Genomic DNA, 17,458 nt, shown 5'->3' on the forward strand with positions numbered 1-17,458 from the left:
GGAGCTGGGGCGGGTTAGACAGCAATAGGATAGACATAGACTGGAGGGGACGGGGAAGAAGGGTCTTTGACTACTAGAGACCACTCCGTTCTCTGAAAATTTGATTCGCGGGAAGCAGGGGAGGGGGAGGAGCAGGGGGCGGAGCGTTCAGGGGAGGGGCGGATTCAGGGCGGGGACTTTGGGGAAGGGGCGGGGAAGGGGCGGAGTTGGGGCAGGGCCAGGGCGGGGAAGGGGCAGAGCCGGGGCCCCTTGGAGTGTCCTCTTTTTCCAGGACTGCAATATGGTAACCCTACCCTATCCCTTGTCCTGATTTTTCATACTTGGTATCTGGTCACCCTAAGCCTGAATTAAGGTTCCACAGGCAAGTAAAACCCTGGCATTCCTAACTTTTGAGTGCTTGTCATTGCAACCTAAATAATAGTATTTTAATGTAGGGTTTTGAAAAGATTAAAATTAGGTACAACTTTTGCAGCATGAGCAGAGTTTGACCCTGAACTTGCAGCATTGCCTGCTACTCCCTGACCTTCCCCCTGTGTGTCTATTTCCCTTTCTGCCCGCTGGGCTGTTTTAGACAATGAGCTGCTCCTTTGGGGGCGCCCCAATTCCCATGGGTAACTGATTACAGTATTGCCCACTCCAAGCATTTAAAAATCATGAGCCACCCCCCACAGGATGAGAGTGCTTTAAAAAACGTGGGATTTAAAACCCTACTAATAATTACTGCGGGGCTGGTTTTGTTTGCCAGCTGGTTTCTGAGCCTTCAGGCTGCACTGGGGTCACACTTTCAAATTTTCTCTGCAATCAACAAGGCTAAAAACTTCCTCTCTTTAGCAAACAAAAGCAGAGTCTCACCTCAGCACAGGCTGAAAGGAGCTGGGGCTTTAACAAACCAATCAGCCACAACACTGCAACCAACCAGAGCAATGAAAGATTGTGAGCCTGAGGATAAAATCCCAGGAGCTGGTGACACCACTGGCAGGACTCCCCCTTTCCACTGAGTTAAGTGAGAATCAGGCTTTTCAAACATTGATTCTGCCTTACCCAAGGTTTTAGCCCGTGCATTTAATATCAGCCTCAGACACAGCACCCTGCCCCTGGGAAGCCGCACTGACCCTCCACACGAGCTAAGGGGCTGACTGGCTGCACAGTTTTTCACAAAAGCCTCCAGGGCTGAAATGAACAATGGGCTCCTTCCCGCTCCAACAGCGTGAGTCAGTTCCAGGTGGGGACACGCCCCCTTGCTGCTGCAGGCGGGGCCTAGTGTGAACTCGGGAAATTCAAACCTAGGGTTCCCCTGCCCGGAGAGAGCCATGGCTGCAGAGACCCCGGTGGAAAGTCTCCAGGACCAAGCCACGTGTCCCGTCTGTCTGGAGTACTTCAGAGAACCTGTCACTCTGCAGTGTGGGCACAATTTCTGCCAAGCCTGCATCAGCCAGTGCTGGGAGGGATCTGACACAGGCACCTCCTGCCCCCAGTGCAGAGAAACTGTGCAACAGAGAGACCTCAGGCCCAACAGGCAGCTGGCAAATGTCCTAGACATAGCCAAACGGCTGAGTTTCCAGGCAGCAAAGGGAGCAGGAGGGGAGAGGGTGTGTGGGGAGCACCAGGAGACTCTCAAACCGCTTTGTGAAGAGGATCAAACCCCCATCCGTGTGGTGTGTGACAGATCCCGGGCTCACCGAGCTCACACGGTGGTTGCCATAGAGGAAGCTGCCCAGGAGTACAAGGTAGGGAATTGTGGTCCAGTCTAATGGGTAATAAGTTTGGGTTTTAATTACGGGTTAATGTTGGCAGAAATTGCCTGACACAGGTGTGATTTGTCACTCAGCTGTGTGTAGCCTTCATTGCTATATCAGAAGCTGTACAAATTAATGAGACTCCAGCCTGGCCAGAAAGGCAACAGAAGCAGGTTTTAAATTTGGCTGAGGTGGGAAAGTTTTCTCTGAGCAGCTGAATCCTTTTCAAACCCAGCTCCCACCAGTGAACTATGGCAACTCCCTCAGACCAGAAGCTGTGAAATGCGGAGTGAGGTTTGATTCACAAGAGCTGCAGGCCGGTCTATGTGGTAGTGCTGCCCTCAGGCTGGAGAAGGCGGAGTTATGAGATGTGGCTGTTATTACTGATTCGTCACTGATTTTATTATTGTGATTTGCATCCCAGCAGCCCCTAAATGAGATCTGACCTCGATTGTGGGGGGGGGCAGCACAAAACCCACAGAGGGACAATCCCTGCCCCGAGCCATTTACAGTCTGACAGGACAGAACAGACAAGGTGGCAGGGGAAACAGAGGCACAGTGAGGGGAAGTGACTTGTCCAAGGTCACTCAGCATGTCAGTGGAAGAGCTGGGTATAAAACCCTGGTTTTCTGAGGTTCAGGCTAGTGCCCTAACCACTAGGCTATCTAGTAGGACCTACAGTCATCTCAACTCTTGTGTTCTGGGTGGAAAACCAGCCCCTACAAACCTACTGTCAGGCCTCAAAATCAAACCACCAAATCGTTTCTGTTTGTCAGGAAAAGATCCAGGCCCATTTGAAGTCTCTGAGGGAACAGAGAGAAAAGCTCCTGCTATTGAAAGTAAATGGAGAGAAAAGAAGCCAGGAGTATCTGGTAGGTGCCCATTGTTTTTCACCTGCTGGGACATGGAGAGGGGAGGTTTGTTGGTAGATTTCTGTGTGGTGTGGGGAATGTGGGCTTGTTTATGTTTCTCCATGATCATGGGATACTGTGTGTGTGTGTACACACATGTGCATCACAAATGTCCTCTCTCCTTGGAGGAGGACAACAGCATCTTCTGCAGCATCTAAAATGCATTTTAATTAATGAGTTAATTACTGTCCCTTGTGGCTTTCACAAAACTTCTCCTGAACTGCACTGACTGTATCCCAGCAGTGCCGTGTGCTGGCGTCATTTCTTGTATTTTTTAAAACCAGTTGTTTATTTCCCCCCCTGATAATTCTATCAATGTGGAGCTGAGTTCTGTTGCCTGCTGCTCTGGGCCTGGCGTCTCAGGGTACGCCCACACCGCCAGCAGCAGTGAGCCTCCGGAGTTGGACTCATGGGGCTCGCAGTAAAGCACTACAAATAACTGTGTAGACAGCACTTTTAAACTGCAGCTCGGGTGGGAGCTCAGGCTCTGAAATCCACTCCCCTCCCTCCCTCGGCTTCAGAGCCCAAGCCCAAGCTCCAGCCCGAGGCCCAGTGTCTACACAGCTGTTGTTAGTGCAGTAGCTGAGCCCCAAGAGCCTGAGTCTGCTGCCCTGGGCTCTGAGGCTCACTGCTGTGGGCTGTGTAGACACACCCTCAGAGGCCATTGGGAACAGTGTCGGAGCCACGTCTGACATGGAGACACCCCTTTAAGGGATATTGGGGCCAAATGGGAAGCTGTAGGAAAATCCTCTCCCTTGGAATCCCAAGGGATACTCAAGTATCAGGATGTGAAGAATTACAGATTTCAACCCCCAAACCACAGGTCCCAGACTGTCACTGCAACCTATCCGCTCTCCGGAGCCAGCAAGGGAGGGGCTAGTGGAACTCTGGCCCGCCAGAGGATCCGTCTACGAAGCTCCTGATTGGAGCAGGCGTTCGAATACATGACTTACGCCAGCAGGCATCACAGGAAGTTGCCCAAACTACTGAGTGAACTCCAGATCTGCTGCTGGACTGGACCCTGACAGTGGCTTGACCCTGGCATAGTTCCTGGCTCAGGTTTGACCTGCAGTACTGCTGTCTGACTCCGGCCTGACCCTTCGCATGGCTGTCTGACTCCGACTCCAGTGCTGATCCTCACGTGACTCCTGACACTGATTCTGGCTCAGCCTTTGGCATGACTTCTGATCTCGACTCTGACCCCAACCCTTGGTGAGATCCTGACTCTGACTCCAGGTTTGACTCTGGTTTTAATTCCTGGCTTCCGATTCCAGTTCTGACCACTAGGCCTGACTGCTCGTGCCCTGGTCCCTACACAGATGTCTTAGAGATTGTAAAGGAATTCTCTCTTGTAAGACTCTATTAAAGGCCCTCAGGCGCCATCCATGTTCCTGACCAGCCCTTTCCTTATTTCTTATAGATACAGACACAAACCGAGAGACAGAAGATTGTGTCTGAATTTCAGCAACTGCGGCAGTTCCTGGAGGAACAAGAGCGACTCCTGCTGGCCCAGCTGGAGAAGCTGGAAAAGGAGATTCCGAAGATACAGAATGACAATGCCAGTAAACTCTCTGAGGAGATTTCCTGTCTCAGCAACCTGATCAATGAGATGGAGGGGAAGGGTCAGGAGCCAACGAATGACTTCCTGCAGGTTAGACTGAGTTAGAAACATCCCAGATCCTCACACAGGGAAGGGAGGGCTCCTGAATCATAAATACTGGAATCCAGCAGTCAGAGATCTCAGTGTCACTCAGTGTGTGCATTCCTGAGATGTGAGTGACTATTGTTCTTTGAAGAGTTACGGACACATTGATATTAGAGCAGGGAAAGCCCCATTAGCTCAGGGAATCCATGGGCCTGGAGCCAGGGCAGGGGCTCTTTTCCCCATAGTTGCAAAATCCCTTCCCTGGAATCTCGTGTGTGTGTCAGAGGGGACTGAGATTCTTTTCTCTCTCTCCTCTAGGACATCAGAAGCACCTTGAGCAGGTAAGTGTCTCTCTCTCACTCCCCCTCACACGTCACAATGCTTTGCGAACAGGGAGTTTCGCAAGGGAGTTCTCCAGGTGAAGGAGGAGCTAATACAGCATCTGTGGGGTAAGTGACTGTCTGTAGTGTGTGTTTGTTTGTGTTTGGGGGTTACTTGCTGTGTGCTGAGCTTGTGTTTGTTTGTTTGGTTGTTTGAGGGACCGTGTGCTCTGGCTGGCAGTTGGAGGCAGGTTTGAAAGCTCGAAGCCTCTGGTAATTGGCTGAGCCTTAATCAGTGGGCGGGGCATTCACTCAGGCCAGGGCTTTATAAAGCCGCGCACAAGCGACCAGGGGCTGCTAACAGGGAGTTTCGCAAGGGAGTTTAGAAGGGGAGTGGGAAGGGAGTGGGAGTCCCTCGCCAGCCGTAACCCCATCCCCGTGGCCCCCCCCTAAAACCTATAAACCAAACCACATTCCAAAACTCCCTTCTGTAAACCACCCTTTCACTAACTAGGATACAATGCAGGCAGAAGCCCAGCAGCAGAGTGGGGGCTATCCAGTTTATTGCACCGACTGTTGCATGTATGATTACCTGCCCTGTGGGCGGGTGGCGTATGTGTGCAGTCGGTGCAAGGAGCTCCTGGCCCTCAGAGACCATGTACGGACTTTGGAGGCCAGGGTGGCGGAACTGGAGGAGCTGAGAGAGGCAGAGAGGTATGTTGATGAGGCTTTCCGGGACACTGTAGAATTGTCCCACCTCCGCTTAGACAGCACCTGTGCTGTTAAGGAGGAAGAAGGGCCCAGGGAAGTAGAGCAGTCAATGGGAGCAGAGGGAAACTTTCCCGTAGTTGGGACCCTCCTTCCAGATGGTTCTGGGGTTGCCTCTCGCACTGAGGTTGCCTCTCCGGGGGAGGGAACTCCAGTTTCTAGGAAAAGGCAGGTGTTAGTAATGGGAGATTCGATTATTAGAAATGTAGATAGCTGGGTCTGTGATGACCGGGAGAACCGTATGGTGACTTGCCTGCCTGGTGCGAAGGTTGCGGATCTCTCGAGGCATCTAGATAGACTTATGTGTAGTGCTGGGGAGGAGCCGGTGGTTGTGGTACATGTAGGTACCAATGACATAGGGAAGGGTAGGAGAGATGTCCTGGAAGCCAAATTTAGGCTGCTAGGGAAGAGACTGAAATCCAGGACCTCTATGGTGGCATTTTCAGAAATGCTCCCAGTTCTACGCGCAGGGCCAGGTAGGCAGGCAGAGCTTCAGAGTCTCAATGCGTGGATGAGACGATGGTGTTGAGAGGAGGGGTTCACGTTCATTAGGAACTGGGGAAACTTCTGGGATGGGAGGAGCCTATACAGGAGAGATGGGCTCCACCTAAACCAAAGTGGAACCAGACTGCTGGCACTAAACATTAAAAAGGTTGTAGAGCAGTTTTTAAACTAGGAGATGGGGGAAAGCCGACTGCTGCAGAGGAGCGTGTGGATCGGACACAGACTTCTCTTAGGGGAGAGTCTGATGATAGAGAATCTCCAGGTTATAGTCAGGAGCAGAGGACTGAAAAGTATAATGTAAGGGCCGGATCAGATGATAAACAGCCACATAAAAAAGAATCTGGCACATCAGAAAAAGGCAGGCTAATAAACAGGGACAAGTTTTTAAAGTGCTTGTACACAAATGCCAGAAGTCTAAATAATAAGATGGGTGAACTAGAGTGCCTTGTGATAAAGGAGGATATAGATATAATAGGCATCACAGAAACCTGGTGGACTGAGAGCAATCAATGGGACACAATCATTCCGGGGTACAAAATATATCGGAAGGACAGAACAGGCCGTGCAGGGGGAGGAGTGGCACTATATGTTAAAGAAAGTGTAGATTCAAATGAAGTAAAAATCTTAAGCGAATCCACAGGTTCCATAGAGTCTCTATGGATAGAAATTTCATGCTCTAGTAAAAATATAACATTAGGGATCTATTATCGACCACCTGACCAGGACAGTAATAGTGATGATGAAATGCTAAGGGAAATTAGAGAGGCTATCAAAATTAAGAACCCAATAATAGTGGGGGATTTCAATTATCCCCATATTGACTGGGAACATTTCACTTCAGGATGAAATGCAGAGATAAAATTTCTCGATACTTTAAATGACTGCTTCATGGAGCAGCTGGTACGGGAACCCACAAGGGGAGAGGCGACTCTAGATTTAATCCTGAGTGGAGCGCAGGAGCTGGTCCAAGAGGTAACTATAGCGGGACCGCTTGGAAATAGTGACCATAATACAATAGCATTCAACATCCCTGTGGTGGGAAGAACACCTCAACTGCCCAACACTGTGGCCTTTAATTTCAAAAGGGGGAACTATACAAAAATGAGGGGGTTAGTTAGACAAAAGTTAAAAGGTACAGTGACTAAAGTGAAATCCCTGCAAGTTGCGTGGGCCCTTTTTAAAGACACCATAATAGAGGCTCAACTTCAATGTATACCCCAAATTAAGAAAAACAGTAAAAGAACTAAAAAAGAGCCACCGTGGCTTAACAACCATGTAAAAGAAGCAGTGAGAGATAAAAAGACTTCCTTTAAAAAGTGGAAGTCAAATCCTAGTGAGGCAAATAGAAAGGAGCACAAACACTGCCAACTTAAGTGCAAGAGTGTAATAAGAAAAGCCAAAGAGGAGTTTGAAGAACGGCTAGCCAAAAACTCCAAAGGTAATAACAAAATGTTTTTTAAGTACATCAGAAGCAGGAAGCCTGCTAAACAACCAGTGGGGCCCCTTGACGATGAAAATACAAAAGGAGTGCTTAAAGATGATAAAGTCATTGCGGAGAAACTAAATGGATTCTTTGCTTCAGTCTTCACGGCTGAGGATGTTAGGGAGATTCCCAAACCTGAGCTGGCTTTTGTAGGTGACAAATCTGAGGAACTGTCACAGATTGAAGTATCACTAGAGGAGGTTTTGGAATTAATTGATAAACTCAACATTAACAAGTCACCGGGACCAGATGGCATTCACCCAAGAGTTCTGAAAGAACTCAAATGTGAAGTTGCGGAACTATTAACTAAGGTTTGTAACCTGTCCTTTAAATCGGCTTCGGTACCCAATGACTGGAAGTTAGCTAATGTAACGCCAATTTTTTAAAAGGGCTCTAGGGGTGATCCCGGCAATTACAGACCGGTAAGTCTAACGTCGGTACCGGGCAAATTAGTTGAAACAATAGTAAAGAACAAAATTGTCAGACACATAGAAAAACATAAACTCTTGAGCAATAGTCAACATGGTTTCTGTAAAGGGAAATCGTGTCTTACTAATCTATTAGAGTTCTTTGAAGGGGTCAACAAGCATGTGGACAAGGGGGATCCGGTGGACATAGTGTACTTAGATTTCCAGAAAGCCTTTGACAAGGTCCCTCACCAAAGGCTCTTACGTAAATTAAGCTGTCATGGGATAAAAGGGAAGGTCCTTTCATGGATTGAGAACTGGTTAAAGGACAGGGAACAAAGGGTAGGAATTAATGGTAAATTCTCAGAATGGAGAGGGGTAACTAGTGGTGTTCCCCAAAGGTCAGTCCTAGGACCTATCCTATTCAATTTATTCATAAATGATCTGGAGAAAGGGGTAAACAGTGAGGTGGCAAAGTTTGCAGATGATACTAAACTACTCAAGATAGTTAAGACCAAAGCAGATTGTGAAGAACTTCAAAAAGATCTCACAAAACTAAGTGATTGGGCAACAAAATGGCAAATGAAATTTAATGTGGATAAATGTAAAGTATTGCACATTGGAAAAAATAACCCCAACTATACATACAACATGATGGGGGCTAATTTAGCTACAACGAGTCAGGAAAAAGATCTTGGCGTCATCGTGGATAGTTCTCTAAAGATGTCCACGCAGTGTGCAGAGGCGGTCAAAAAAGCAAACAGGATGTTAGGAATCATTAAAAAGGGGATAGAGAATAAGACTGAGAATATATTATTGCCCTTATATAAATCCATGGTTCGCCCACATCTCGAATACTGTGTACAGATGTGGTCTCCTCACCTCAAAAAAGATATTCTAGCACTAGAAAAGGTTCAGAAAAGAGCAACTAAAATGATTAAGGGTTTAGAGAGGGTCCCATATGAGGAAAGATTAAAGAGGCTAGGACTCTTCAGTTTGGAAAAGAGAAGACTAAGGGGGGACATGATAGAGGTATATAAAATCATGAGTGATGTTGAGAAAGTGGATAAGGAAAAGTTATTTACTTATTCCCATAATACAAGAACTAGGGGTCACCAAATGAAATTAATAGGCAGCAGGTTTAAAACAAATAAAAGGAAGTTCTTCTTCACGCAGTGCACAGTCAACTTGTGGAACTCCTTACCTGAGGAGGTTGTGAAGGCTAGGACTATAACAATGTTTAAAAGGGGACTGGATAAATTCATGGTGGCTAAGTCCATAAATGGCTATTAGCCAGGATGGGTAAAAATGGTGTCCCTAGCCTCTGTTCGTCAGAGGATGGAGATGGATGGCAGGAGAGAGATCACTTGATCATTGCCTGTTAGGTTCACTCCCTCTGGGGCACCTGGCATTGGCCACTGTCGGTAGACAGATACTGGGCTAGATGGACCTTTGGTCTGACCCAGTACGGCCTTTCTTATGTTCTTATTATGTTCTTAATGCTGGCTTGGAGATGATGTTAGCAGCACATCTCCCCAAGGCTCTTCAGCGAAATGTGTGAGGCAGGGTCACATTTGGGATATAAATCTCTCTGATTAACTTCATCCTGAGGGTCTCACCCTTTTAGAGAAGACTCTGGAATTACCTATTGAACAGGAAAGATTAACCTAAATGATATTCTGGAGATATCACATCCCTGGGGGCCTGGCTGCCTCAGGGTTGTGGGGATGGAATATGAGCCTATCACTGCCAGCGCACTGGTCACCATTCAGCCCAGGGCAGCAGTGATCAAGAGCACATCCCACCAGAGAGCTGTTTGGAGACCTGTGTGGAATGAGCTGGGGAGGTGGGAGTTGATGTATCAGCATAGTTCCTAGTGGATAGATTTCTACAGCACTTCACATGAGAACTTTGTATCCCTCCGAGCATGGAGGCCAAGGTGTGAATTGGCCATGGAGACTCACATCCCCTTTTATCCCCAGACCTGGTCTCTCCAGGCCAGAGTTGTAGAATATCAATGGGACCTTCAGAGGGAAGGTTTCACTGCCATGGCTTGTGCTCCACCTGCTCTGAGGCTGGGAGAAGCAGAGGAATTCTAATTCCAGGCCCATTAGAGCAGCAACTTTCACAAACAACAAATTAGGCTGTGTCACTAAATGAAATATAAGAATGTGAAATTTTCTCTTCAGGTGTGAGAAGGGGGAGTTCCAGCAGCCAGTGGAGATTTCTCCTGAACTGGAGAAGAGACTCAGCAATTTCTGCCAGCAGACTGTTGCTCTAATGGAGACACTGAGGAAGTTCAAGGGTACTGAGAAGGGATCTACAAGGGGAAATTGGGATGAGCTTCTGAGACTGTGGGAAGAGGTGGGCGCTGTCCAGTTGGTTCATCATTACGTGACATCTCTATTGAATGAAAGGTGGAAAGTAGAGCAATAGAGCAGGTGTAACAGGGGCCCAGGTGTCGGGATGTCTCACATTAATTCATGACTTACCAGCGGTCACGACATTGAGGCTCAAATTTAGCAAAATGGCCTAATTTTGGGTCCCTGATTTTCTTTCCCAGCTAGAGAACTTGCAAAGCTCTTGGGAGTCAGAGAAACAGGGGTGCTAGTCTGGCTGGATCTCAGGACTGCCCCAGCCTGTGCCAAGGTCTGCACAGGCCTCTACAGCTACTGACTAGGGGAGTCACTAACTGCCCCCTCTGCCCCTTTGCCAGTTGAGGGTGAATCTGGCCCATTGAGCCGACCGTCTCCCAGCTCGAATTTCCACACGTATAAAATGATTTTATTATTTGTATTTCAGTGTAAGGAGGACGAGGGCCCCATTGTGCTGAGCTCTGTGGAGATGCTGAGTGAATAGACCCAAGGGGTTTACAATGAAGAGCCCTGACCCTGCAAACTCTTAACAGCCCGTTAGGGGCACAAAGTGTGTGAAGTTACAGTCACACTCAAGTCTTTGCAGGATTTGGCTCCAGGGCAGCGTTTCTCACAGGCAGCCACCAGCAGATGTTTTTCTGCCATGACAGCCGCTCTGGGTGGAGACTGGGGGACCAAAGTGGCAGCCGCCTCTCCCTGCAACACCCAGCAATTGCTCCTGAATAGCTGTTACCAAGGGCAGTGAGATGCACTGCCGTGGTGTTTGTGCTGGCACCTGGGCCGCCGCAGCACCACTGGGGACACGTGGGGCTGGTGAGTGAGGCACTGGAGGCAGCTGCACCCTGGGCAGCTTCCCTACCTCCACCCAGCCAGGGCATGGGGAGTCTGGGGTTCTGCAGGCAACCAGAGAGTTCCTGATCCACCTTCCCTGGGGCAGGCTCTCGCTGAAGGGCCGTGGGAGGCAGGGACAGAGAGACTCGTTCATCAAGATCTGGTGGCCACACTCTGAGGCCACCAAAAATTTTGTTGTGAGATCCCTTGGTCTAGGATCTGACAAAATGCTCTAGGTGACTCAGACAAAGGAGGAGGTTAAGTCCATTAATGGCTATTAGCCAGGATGGGTAAGGAATGGTGTCCCTAGCCTCTGTTTGTCAGAGGGTGGAGATGGATGGTAGGAGAGAGATCACTTGATCATTACCTGTTAGGTTCACTCCTTCTGGGGCACCTGGCATTGGCCACTGTCGGAAGACGGGATACTGGGCTGGATGGACCTTTGGTCTGACCCAGTATGGCCATTCTTCTGTTCAAGCCAGCTGGGTTTGGAGGGTGAGGAGGGGATGATGAGGGGAATCTCTCTTACTGATTGTATCTCCTAGGGTGGTTGTGAGACCTAATGGCTGTTGGTTCCATCTGGGAGATGCCTGAATGAAAGAAAGGGGAAAAGGAAGGTCTCAGATTAGTTTTTATTTCTATTAAAGACCTGAGTGTGTCTCTGTCCCTCTGTTAGTTTCTCGGTCTAAATTCAAAACAAATTAGGTCACTTCAGAGTGGGGATGTCGTTATAAATATGAAAGCCGGAAATCTCATCTCTTTTCCCTTTCCCCCTCCAGACACTCTGCCGTCTGCCCTGGAGACACACATTGGGGAATCCCTAGGAGCACTCAGACAGGGTGAGATTATCTTTAAATTATGAGAAAATTCCAATGAAAACCATTTTCATGAAATTGTAGCTACAGTTAAAAAATAAACCCAGCCCTGGCGCCCACAGCCCCAATACTAACACATTGAGCAGTGAGGAGATCCCAGGCTGGAGTCACACAAACACTCCTGACACCAACCAGAGTGCTGAGTTCGTGCCCACACTGGTGCACAGAAACACTCACTGAGCAGCATCCAGGCACCCTTAACTCTGACCCTGAGTTTTTCATACATTGGCCTTTTGATAATGAATCGAGAGGAATGAGTAGCGAGCCCTCTCCCCTGAGGGCTGAGCCTCTCCTTTACCTTGGCAAAGGGGGCGGAGGGGCTCTCCCATTGGAGCATCTCACTCTTTAATTGACTAGGGAGATGCTCTCCCTCTGACACTGCTCCCCCCCCCTTCTCTCTGGGCTGGCGCTACCCCACCCAATGCCGCCTCCTATGCTCTTCCCCCAGGCTGCACCTCTCTGTTTTCCAGCCGGGGAATGGAGGATGCAGTTTGGGGAGGGAGTTTCCCTCAGTGGTTTAAAGCTGGTACCTGCCTCCTCTGCTCCCTCCTCACTAAAAGCATCGGAAACCTTCCTCGCTGTGTCTGTGCCACTGGGAATGGAGCAGCCCCAGCAGCGGGAGCCAGGAGCTGAAGCCTCTGCAAACAAATGAGAAACCAATTAATTGCCTCCAATTAAACAAACTGAGGAGCTGCTGTGACATCTCTGCTCAGTGTCAGGTGCCCAGGACAGAGGCAGCGCCCTGGGATCCAGGCCTGTCCCAGCCAGACCAGGGCTGCTGGGGAGTGTTAGAAATGGTCCCAGCCTCCCCCAGGGCCGAGCTCTGCCCCTAACGCTGTGATTCTCTCTGTCCCCAGTGACTGTGACTCTGGATCCAGACACGGCTCATCCCAAACTCGTCCTGTCTGAGGATCAGAAAAGTGTGAGCCAGGGAGACACCCGGCAGGATCTGCCCGACAACCCTGAGAGATTTGACACTGCGCAATGTGTGCTGGGCTGTGAGGGATTCACCTCGGGGAGACATTGCTGGGAGGTGGAGGTGGAGGGTGAGGAACGCTGGGCTGTCGGGGCGGCCAGAGAATCTGTGAGGAGGAAGGGCTGGATCAGTCATAACACTGAGGGGGAAATCGCAGCTGTGGGGCAGTGGTGGCAGGGTAAGTTTGAGGCTCTCACCTCCCTGGGGATCCGCCTGCCCCTGCGCTGGGTCCCCAGGAAGCTCCGTGTTTGTCTGGACTGTGAACGGGGGCAGGTAACGTTTTTTGATTCTGGTGATGAGACTCTGATCTTCGCTTTGCCACTCGCCTGTCCCCCTGGGGAGAGAATCTACCCCTGGCTCCGGGTAGAGGCCAGAACCCGTCTCAGACTGTGTCCCTGAGACACCGGGGAACCCTGAAATCAGCCTCTCTAGCCCCATGCACCCTCATCAATCTGACGCCAGAGGACTGCTGTCTTCATGCAGTCACTGTGACCCTGCAGGCCCCATAGAGCCTCTGGACTGTCAAACCATAGAGAACAGGGTAGGGAGGGATGGAGGTAGAGAAGCCAATCTCAGTGCCCCAAGGATTTTGTAGCCGGTTTGTCACTGTTCTCTGTGATCCAGGATGATTCTGAGCATCCAGACTCAGACAGTGTCACTGGTTAATTGTGGGGGGCTTCTCTAGCTCAGCGGTGGATTTAGAGTTAGGGGGGCCCTGTGCTCAGGTTCATTTTTAGGGTCCTTCCTTGGGACCCAGCCAAGAAAAAGAACATTCTCTCTTATCTCCCCCGTCCCCGTTTTTCATTCTTTTTTTCTTCAACCTCCTCCTATAAGTAATAGCAAGTAAATGAAAATAAAGTGAGGTACCTTGATTGTTTTTTTAGTCTAACTTATTTTTCCACAGACCACTTGAAAATCGCTGGGGGTCTCAGTGGACCACGTAATGATCTTTCCAAATATTGTTTGTACCGTTAGCTAACTATTGTAAAGCGCTTTGGATAAGAGCGCTTTATAAAAAAAAAAGTAAAAAAACATGTTGGGGTGAAGGGTCTGGCCAGGAGTTAGGGTGCAGGAGAGGGCTCAGGGTTGGGGCAGGAGGTTGGGGTGTGGAACGCTTACCTGGGGCAGCTCCCATTTGATGCGAGGGGTGCAGGTGGGGATGTGGGGGGGGGTGCAGGAGGGCAGGGAGCTGAGGGTGTGGGGGGCAGGCGGTGTGGGGGTTGCAGGAGTCAGGGAGGGCAGTGGGCTGGGGCTGTGAAGGGGGTGCAGGAGTCATGTCTGGGTGTGTGTGAGGGGGGTACAGGACTCAGGGAGGGCTGAGGGGTGAGAGGGGAGTGCAGGAGTCAGGGTGGGGGGGCAGGGTCTGGGAGGGAGTTAGGGTGTAGGAGCAGGCTGGGGGTTGGGGTGCAGGGTCTGGCCAGGAGTTAGGGTGAGGGAGGGGGCTCAGGGTTGGGGTAGGAGGTTGGGGTGTGGAGCGCTTACCTGGGGCAGCTCCCATTCGGTGCGAGGGGTGCAGGTGGGGATGTGTGGGGGGTGCAGGAGTCAGGGCAGAGGGCTGGGGGTGGGGGCTGGGTTCATGGGGGGTGCTCCCAGCACCCTGCCCTGAACGGCTCACCGCTGGGGGGAGGGTATGTGTAGAGGGAGTGCAGGGGCCCTGCCTTTGCTCCACCCTGCCCCGATTCCACCCCCTTCCCCAAGGCCCTGCCCCCATCTCTTCTCTGCCTCCTCCCCCGAGTGGGCTGCGGCCCTGCTCCTCCCTCTCCCTCCCAGAGCACCTGGAGCGTGGCAAACAGCTGTTCGGCGGCAGGGGAAGCGCTGGGATGGGGGGGAGAGGGGTGGGAATGTGGCGCGCTCGGGGGAAGAGGGGGAGAGGGGGGAGCTTGGCTACCGGTGGGGGCGAGCGGAGCCTACCCTGCAGCAGGAGCCCCAGGAGACGGCAGGACCAAGACTTCTGCCCCCACAGCTGCCCGGCCCTGGTGCGCCCTGTCATTGGGGGGCCCCGTGCCAGGGCACCCTGTGTTTCACTGTAAATCCACCTCTGCTCTAGCTACTATCATCTCAGTCTCTGTGACCCTGGAGTACCTCCCTCCCCAGCAGCTGGCTCCCAGGGGGGCTGGAATCATTTTTATAGTGGGGGAGCTGAGCAGGGCCGGCTTTAGGCCGATTCGGCTGAATTGGGCCCCACGCTAAGAGGGCACCGCGCTGCAGCTCTCCACCCTGCCCCCAGCTCACTTCCCCCTCCTCCCCTCCCCTGAACGCTCCGCCCCCTGCTCCTCCCCCTCCCCTGCTTCCCGCGAATCAGAGGTTCGCGGGAAGTCTGAAAAGAAGCAGGGGCGGGCAGGCAGCACCAGGTAAGCTGGGGTGGCGGGGGGCGCGAGAAGGGCTCCGGGGAGGCACGGCCTAGTCTGGCCCCGGTTCCGGCCGAGCGCGCCGGCCCCCGCGGCTCCGGCCCGGCTTGGGCCCGGCCCCCATGGCGTGGCTCGGCTCGGGCCCCCCGGCCCGGCCCCCGCGGCTCGGCTCGTGCCCCCCGGCCCGGCCCCCGCGGCGCGGCTCGGGTCCGGCCGCTGAGGGGCTCTGGGCCGGACCCAAGCCCGGCAAACCCGGCCAGAGTGCGGCTCGATTCCTGGGGGCGGGGCTTGCGGCAAGCCCCACCCCCAGGAATCGGGCCCCGCTCTTGCTAAAGCCGGCCCTGGAGCTGAGAGCCGCATTGAACCAAACTATAAATCCTGTATATGATGGAAACCACTTTCTGCCAGGGGTGCACCCCTCGTTCCAGCACATATGCTGGCTCCTCATCTCTATGACCCCTGGAAGCTCCTCCCCCATCCCTCTGTGCAGCGCCAGGAGTAGCAGAGGTGCCCTGAAGGGGCAGAACTTACAGCTGGCTGGGGATAGGCAGATGTGGGGATGGCAGGGACACCGGATTAATCAATCAGGGTTTGGGGGCTGGGGAGAAGCTGGAAGCTCTGCAGTAGCAGGGAGCGTTTTGTACCAATCTGTGTCATTAGATCTCACTGGGGTCTCCGGCCACAGGGGCCAAAGCCACCTTCCCCTATAACGATGGGAGAGTGGGTACCACTGTATCTGTTCCACACACACACACACAGCAAAGGTGATCAAACAACTCCTGAGATTGGGAATATGGGAGAGGCCGGGACAGGGCGGGTTTAACCAGAGGGAAGAGAATCAAGAAGAAAATGTGAATTAAAATAAAACAAGAACAAATAGAGAATCCTGGAGAAATAGTGAACAATAGAAATGAAAAGAGTGAAAGGAAAGTATCCCTGACAGGGGAACCGGCCAGGGGGCAGCAAGAGCAGAAGGGATAAAATCAGGAGAAAAGAATGGAGCAGCCAAGGAGGAAGATCTGTGACGGAGAGGAGAGGAGAGGAGCGGGGGAGACACACAGGGAAGGGAAGGGAGGGCTAGGAAAATTGTGAGTAGAAAAGGACAGAATGAAAGAAAAGGGAGGAAAAGGGGAATGTGACAAGGACAGAGCTGTATTAAATGTTATGGAAAGTGAGACTAACTCATGATTTCCCTAGATTAATTCCTGCACATCGGTGCTATTATAGTGCCATTAAGAAACCTGTATTCCAGTGGTCCCCAATGTGGTGCCCGCGGGCGCCCTGGCACCCGCCGGGGCATTTATGTGCACCCATCTAGTGCCCAGCAGGGGAGAGAAGCTGCGGCCCCGCGCCTGACGGGGACAGAGAACTCCAGGGCTACAGGCTGCGGGCGCCGGTGTTCTCGGTCCCAGGCAGGCGCGGAGCCGCGGCTTAAGCCGGAGAGAAGCCGTGGGTTAAACCTAAGAGAAGCCGCGGCCCTGCGCCTGCTGGGGACAGAGAACTCTGGGGCTGCAGGCTGCGGGCGCCGGTGTTCTCTGTCTCCGGCAGGCGCGGGGCCCGCCTAGTGCCCAGCAGGGGAGAGAAGCCGGGGCCCCGCACCTGCTGGGGACAGAGTACTATGGGGCTGCGGGCGCCGGTGTTCTCTGTTCTCATGGCTTCTCTCCGGCTTCTGTCTTCTCTCTGGATTCATATATTATGTAATATTAAATATGATGTTTTTCGTATTATTTAATGTACAAATACAAAATAAGCCTTGAAAAATTGTTGGTGCCCGCCACACTCTTCTGAAAACATGAATGTGCTACTGGCCACAAAAAGGTTGGGGACCACTGCCCTGGGGGGTTTCTAAATATCACAGAGGACAATGTCCTGACTCAAAAGTTGCTGCATCCCACACAAATGCCATATGAGACCTCGTCCTGACCGAGAAAGAATTGATCACAGAACTAAACATCACAGGTAGTTTGAGTAAAAGTCCTTGTGACTTGAGCACATTGTTATATACGAACACCGAACAGAGACCAGACCAGTAACATACATGTATATTTTGTGCTTTTAAAAGGGCAGTTTCATAAAACTGGAAATGAATTGAGCCAATGAGCTCAGAAGAAGGATCTAAATCGAACAAAGGTGACTGAGAATTGAGTGATGTTTAAGAACACTTTAGTCAATGCCCAGAAGTTGACAATTGAAGGTGGCAGCACACTGATAAAAACCCCACAAACCTGACTTAGAGGGGAACTGACAGCATTTCTATAAAATCAACCTACCCACATCAG

General features: G+C 51.4%; 1 pseudogene; it reads left to right on the forward strand.

Annotated features, from left to right (window-relative positions):
• Nucleotides 1-1,182: 1,182 nt before the first annotated feature.
• LOC135885405 (zinc finger protein RFP-like) lies at nt 1,183-13,230 on the forward strand (annotated as a pseudogene).
• Nucleotides 13,231-17,458: the final 4,228 nt, after the last annotated feature.

This window comes from Emys orbicularis, chromosome 11 (assembly GCF_028017835.1).
Source record: "Emys orbicularis isolate rEmyOrb1 chromosome 11, rEmyOrb1.hap1, whole genome shotgun sequence".
Classification (NCBI taxonomy): Eukaryota; Metazoa; Chordata; order Testudines; family Emydidae; genus Emys; species Emys orbicularis.